The following is a 4,991-nucleotide window of genomic DNA, read 5'->3' as shown; positions in this document are numbered from 1 at the left end:
ATAGATGTTGATCTGTATTCTAGGCTACAAAGCAACACAGAAAGGTTGAAAATAAAGGGGTAAAAAAGCTATATCACAAATAGTAACAGATACAAAGATGTTGAAGTAATATTGATATTGATATCAGTGAAAATAGAACTGTAAGGAAAAAACATTAATAGGAATAAAGAAGGTTGTCATACAATCATAAAAGAATCTTACAAGAAAAAAAATCATGAAATTGTATGCATGTAACTATACAGGCCTAAAATATAAAATGCAAAATCTGCTTTAATTATAAACAGAAATCTTAAAACCCACAAACATCATACTTTTTTAATGATACCCTATCAGAAATAGAACAAGCATAAAACACAAAAGAAAGTCTATAAAAATTTTTGATATAATTACTTAGACTACTTATTAAATATATGGAAATAGGCACCCAACTAATTTTCCTCAAATTAATTTTTTTCTTCTCCCTTTAAAATAGTCACCACTTTTAGGGCATCTGGGTGGCTTAGTAGGTGAAGCATCTGCCTTTGAGTTGGGTTGTGATCCCAGGGGATCTGTGGGGACCCTGCTTCTCCCTCTGCCTTTCTCTCTCTCTCTGTTTCTCAGGAATAAATAAATTAAATATTTTTTAAAATAACTATCACTTCTTATCTGAACACAAGAAATAACCATTTTTGCTATAATAACTCAATAATAAGTAGAAAAACTGAAGAAACCAGTAACAAAGAACTTTATTTTATAAGAAGAAAAAAAAATATATATATATACATATATGTATACACACACACACACACACACACATACACATTTACCTACTCATTTTCCACCTAACAAGGTGACTTCTAGTAAAAATTCAAGGAACAAAACATTTCTAAGATAGAAAACCCTCCAACTACTTTAAGAGTGTAGTCCTGATACTAAGACCCGTCTAAGACAGTTAGGAAAAAGGAAAATTAAATACCAATATTATTCACAAGCATATTTGCAAAAAAAATCTTTTTCAAAAATTCTAATATCAGCAAGTCATAGTCGGCAGTGTCTTAAACACATACACACATATATCCAGTTTGATTCTACCGTAAGGATAATTAAATATTAATGTAAGATAACCTTGTCTCAAATCAAAGGAGTAAACACAAATGACAATCTCAATAGAAAAATACATTCGACCAAATTCAACATTGGTAGTTTTTTTAATTTTTATTTTTTTAAGATTTCATTTATTTATTTGAGAGAGAGAGAAAGAGATAGCGAGAGAGCACAAGCATGGAGAGGGGTAATAGGAGAAGGAGAAGCAGACTCCCCACTGAGCAGGAAGTCCAACATAGGGCTCAACCCAGGACCCCAGTATCATGACCTGAGTCAAAGGCAGGTCCTTAACCCACTGAGCTACCCAGGTATCCCAACACTGATGGTTTTTAAAAACACACACAGAAAAAAATAGAATAGGAAGAGAATTACTACATACAGGAAAAAGAAGACTTACAAAAATTCTTAGGAAACATAATAAAATACTGACTTTGAAATCAGAAGGAGAACAAAGAAGCCTGTTATTACTATTCTATTGAACATCATACTGGTGTTCATCAACCATTTCAATAAGACAAAAAAAGAAAAAATCGGAGTCACAAGAGTATGAATGAGAAGATAAAACTAGCTATCTGTTTAGAAAATATGGTTGTTTAATTAGAAAATCAGAAGGAATCTAGGGTCATATTGTTAGAAATAATAAAAGGCATTATAAAAAAAGTAGCATCAGTAATCATCTACTATAAAATATAATAAAAAATTATTACTTATATTATATATGTTATTTCAGTAGCACTAAAAAATAATCCATATTTTAAGTGCAATTCCAAACAAAATCCTGATCATGGAACTTAATTTTTCTACTTCTAAATTTCATACAGAAAACCAATGGTTTTACCAATAAAAATAAAGTTGTTGTTGTTGCTTTAAGATCTTATTTATTTATTTGACAGAGATCGCAAGCAGGCAGAAAGGCAGACAGAGAGAGAGGAGGAGGCAGGCTCCCCGCCGAGCAGAGAGCCTGACGTGGGGCTCAATCCCAGAACCCTGGGATCATGACCCGAGCCGAAGGCCAAGGCTTTAACCCACTGAGCCACCCAGGCGCCCCTAAAAATAAAGTTTTGAAGAAGAAAAACAACATGGGGATATTGTACTACCATTGTTTTTATTTAAAAATCATAATAATTTTGTCAGTATTATCTCAAGGCAGGCATAAACAAATAGAGAAAAAAAGCCTAGAAATATATATTCACATATATATCTTATATATGGAAAAGATATGTAATAGATGTAATGCACATCAGTGGAGAATGATAAAATATCCAATACTGAGTTTGTCCAAGTGATTGTAAGGATACCGGGGGAGCGTCATTCTGTGTTTGTTAGATCAAACGAATTAATGTGATGTATCTTTACTACTCATTTTTTTCCTCCTTAAACTATCAATTCCTGGAGGAATCAGTTTTTAAATCTTCTAATAAGACATTTGTTCATTTACTATTTTAATGTTTTTGTTTTATAGTGCAGGAAGATATTCCTTTGCCCTATGGTCCTTCTAGCCAGACTTAGAATCAAATTGACATGAGACAGATTAACAAGAGAAAATCAAATTTAATAAGCGTATATATAGGGAATCCACACAGCCATGAAATTCCAAAGACAATGAGGCTACAGGAAGCTTATGTGAGCTAAAGCTGGAGGGTGGAGGAGTGAGGACACAAAGGGGAGGAAAGAGGAGAAAGCTGACTAGCAGGAAGGTGAAAGAAAATATGAAATGTTTGGAAAAACAAGGTGCTTTCTTCCTGGTACAGACTCTTCTTTCCAATGTAAATTGAGGCAGTTATGGGAGAGGTAGAGAATGTTTCCTGAATCCCTTTGGTTTTTATTACTTTTAAGTCAAAATAATCTTTATTCCAAAGTGGCATCTTTGAGGGTATCTCATCCACACCCCTTCAATAACATTTTGTACCTTTTTCATATCTAATGCTTTTTGCTTTAAAAGCCTGTCTTTTCTGAAAATAACATAGCTTTCTTTGGTTTCATTTGGGGGGGGGGTGCTACCATTTTCTCATTTTTTTAATTGTGTGTCTTTATAGTATTAAGTTATCTCATATAAGCAGCAGATATTTTAATTTTTACTCTCACTCTGTATTTTTTGTGTTAATTAGAAATTTGGTCCAATCATTTATATTTATTGTGATTATAACTGTGTTGGATAGACTTGCATGACCTCCTTAAGTATTTTTATGGTCCTATTTACTTCTTCTGTTTCTTTTTTCCTCATGAATTTCTAGGCTTCTTTAACTTCATAGAACCTCATTACATTCTCCTGTTAGTTTGGAAGATACATGATTAGAGTTTAACAAGTTTATATTTGTTGAGATTACTTCTATGTTTGGATTAATTTATACCAACTTTCTATGTGCTGCTACTGACCTGAATTTTTTAAATTTAAATTCAATTAATTAACATATAGTGTATTATTAAGAGGTAGAGATCAGTGATTCATCAGTCTTATATAACACCCAATGTTCATTATATGCCATGCCCTCCTTAATGTCCATCAATTCCAGCTACTCTCAGTTTGTTTCCTATGATTAAGAGTCTCTTATGGTTTTTCTCCTTTTCTGATTTTGTCTCATTTTATTTTTCCCTCCCTTCCACTATGATCCTCTGTTTTGTTATTTAAGTTCCACATAGAATTGAGATCACATAATTTTCTTTCTCTGATTGACTTATCTCACTCAGCAAAATACCCTCTAGTTCCATGCCTGTCATTACAAATAGCAAGATTTCATTTTTGATGGCTGAATAATATTCCAGTATGTCTGTACATATAGATAGATAGATATAGATATAGATACAGATATAGATATAGAAATAGATATAGATCTTGCACTTATTCTTTATTCATTAATCTGTTGATGGACATCTGGGCTCTTTCCGTAGTTTGGCTATTGTGGATATTGCTATAAACATTGAGGTGCAGGTGTCCCTTTGGATCACATCTGTATCTTTGGGGTAAATACCGAGTAGCGCCATTGCTGGGTCAAAGGGTAGATCTATTTCCAACTTTTGAGGAACCTCCATACTATTTTCCAGAGTAGCTGTACCAGCTTGCATTCTCACCAACAGTATGAGAGTGACCTGAATTTTTTTTCCTGTTTTCTTTTCTTGCTTTCACTAGTTTCTTATATTCTTTGAGATTAGAGTTTGGTTTTCTCCATCATATTTTTCCTTCTCCTCTATCTGTATACAATTTTCCAGTTACCCTTACTATTTTAAGATGCATATTTAACAAAGTCTGAAGTATTGAATCTGATGGTGAAGTCTGTTGTTTGATCTGGGTCTCTCCTCTGGTCTCTTACTTCTGTGTGTGTGTGTGTGTGTGTGTGTGTGTGAGAGAGAGAGAGAGAGAGAGAGAGAGAGAGAGTTTTTTTTAACTTTGCACTCATATTTCTGTAAACTTGATATGAGAAAATTCTTTGAGGACCTGCTTGAAGTTTTTTTTTCTCTAGAGAGAAGTTGTATTTGTGTTTGGAAATTGCCTAGAGGCACTACCAACCCTAAACAATTTAAAACTACATTCTCCATTTAAATGTTTTCGACCAACATGATATGAATTTGCACCTTAAATCTGTTTGAGGGTTGGTTTTTGGATACAAATTCTCATATTATTTTTTTGCTTCTTCCCAGAGCAAAGGTTGAGGTAAGAAATAGGAAAATGCCCTCACTGTTCCCTTCAGCCATGCAGGTTCCTTTCTCTTTACCCTAGATCCTTACACAAGGGTTTCAGCCATGTGCAAACGTCTCCAAGAAGAATGTGAATCCTGCATGGGTTCTAGCCTTTATATCCCATTGTCTATAATCCATTTATCCTTCCAAGCCTAGGCTTTAGATCTTTTGGTGTAGATCTTTCGGCTCTTCCTTACCTCCAGGTGTTTTTGGCTTCACTTTTTATTTGTCCT

Source organism: Lontra canadensis, unplaced genomic scaffold (assembly GCF_010015895.1).
Source record: "Lontra canadensis isolate GAN:19392208 unplaced genomic scaffold, GSC_riverotter_1.0 scaffold23, whole genome shotgun sequence".
Classification (NCBI taxonomy): domain Eukaryota; kingdom Metazoa; phylum Chordata; class Mammalia; order Carnivora; family Mustelidae; genus Lontra; species Lontra canadensis.
The sequence above is the reverse complement of the archived record's forward strand: the minus strand, read 5'-3'. Positions refer to the sequence as shown.